The 1402-nt window shown below is 37.6% G+C and overlaps 1 protein-coding gene across 1 annotated transcript in view; it reads right to left on the bottom strand.

Annotated features, from left to right (window-relative positions):
* Positions 1-751, bottom strand: part of LOC102296923 (prolactin-releasing peptide receptor) — an 8324-nt gene extending 7573 nt beyond the window's left edge. Inside the window, exon 1 of the mRNA XM_005934631.2 lies at positions 664-751. The gene's annotated coding sequence lies outside the window, so the exon portion shown is untranslated. The remainder of the gene's footprint in view (positions 1-663) is intronic.
* Between the last annotated feature and the right edge of the window lie 651 nt (positions 752-1402).

Raw genomic sequence — 1402 nt, 5'->3', positions numbered from 1 at the left:
TATATATATGATTTCTATTTATCTAACTATCTCACTCTCTATCTAAAAAGATGCAAATTTCTTCTCATTCAGATATTTGCAATTTACATGATTACAAATCTAAACTTTTTGACAGACTAATAAATATTTCATATCACTGTTCCAAAATACTTTTTTTTAGCGTTAGATGACATACACAGGTCTTTTTGGTTCCTTTGTGTTCACACACTCACCCTTCAACAATACAAAGCTTCACATGTCCATGCCAGTACTTATTTGCAATCTGATTTTATGTTAGAAATCCAGCTGTAGGCCCTTGGATGAAAATGCCAAGAAGCATCATAAAAGAGGTCTGGCATGCAAAGCTATTAGCTCACAACAATGTATACCTTTATATGCATTAATTGAAAAAAAAAATGTGGATAAGCATGCAATTGCCATATATATATATAATATTCTGAAATTACCTAACATAAGCCCCTACCTGTGAGGCTTGTGTTACATGTGACTGGAAAAGCTTGAAAAACAGGAAACACTCGTTTCTGTTCTAATTACATATTTTTATGCACTTGGAAAAAGAAAAATGTTACTACTACTGCTTAAGGTGCAGCTGAAAATAAAATAAAATAAAAAAGAATACAATAACATGAAAATTCCTTAAAAAACAATCAGCTGATAACCTACCTGTGCTGCTGTTTCTCAGTGCAATGACGAGTTGAGTGTGTGAGGAGTGTGAAGAGCAGACCTTCCTTGTGTGCTTCTCCACGGTGAGTGAGCTCGGGCTGAATGCAGTTTTATAAAGACAGGAAGAGAGAGTGCGCGAGAGAGGAGGAGAAAACGGGGGGAGAGAGAGTGGGTGAGAGAAATGCCAATAAGATAGTTTAGTTCCAAGTCTAGGTTGGACTTGCCACAGTCTTTTGATCTTCAACACGTTAGTTAGCGGTCTGACTGAGAGATCTGGGAATGGTGACAGTTAAGATAATTAGAGCTGTGTTCACAGGCATGTGCAGGACTCGCTATGACAGTAGTTTAATTAATTGCTTGCTGAACTGTTTGTTTACACGGTTGCGTTGCCAGTAACCTTCTGACTTAACACACAATCAAAGTGCTGATTGTCAAAAAGATCAGAAAAATGGAAGCTGAAGCTGGATTCCTTCCAATCCTGCTGGAAAGGGGTCTACAAAAGCCCACGTAAGACAATAGCAACGCATGTTGGCTGCTACACATGCAGGTCTGCATGTCAGCAGTATATGAAGTATCTCATGTAAAAATGAGTTATTAATTACCATGAAATATATGAATGAACAGTTAAGGGTGAAATAGAGGAATGAAGATCGTGACTTACACTCATATTAATGTGGCTCACGAGAACGGTTACCACTGTACTGAAATTAAGTAAACACTGCACAAGTGCTGTTGCAGT

Source organism: Haplochromis burtoni, unplaced genomic scaffold (genome assembly GCF_018398535.1).
Source record: "Haplochromis burtoni strain Fernald_Lab_line unplaced genomic scaffold, NCSU_Asbu1 Contig_182, whole genome shotgun sequence".
Taxonomy (NCBI): domain Eukaryota; kingdom Metazoa; phylum Chordata; class Actinopteri; order Cichliformes; family Cichlidae; genus Haplochromis; species Haplochromis burtoni.
Note: the sequence above shows the minus strand (reverse complement) of the source record. Positions and strands in the feature narration are given on the sequence as shown.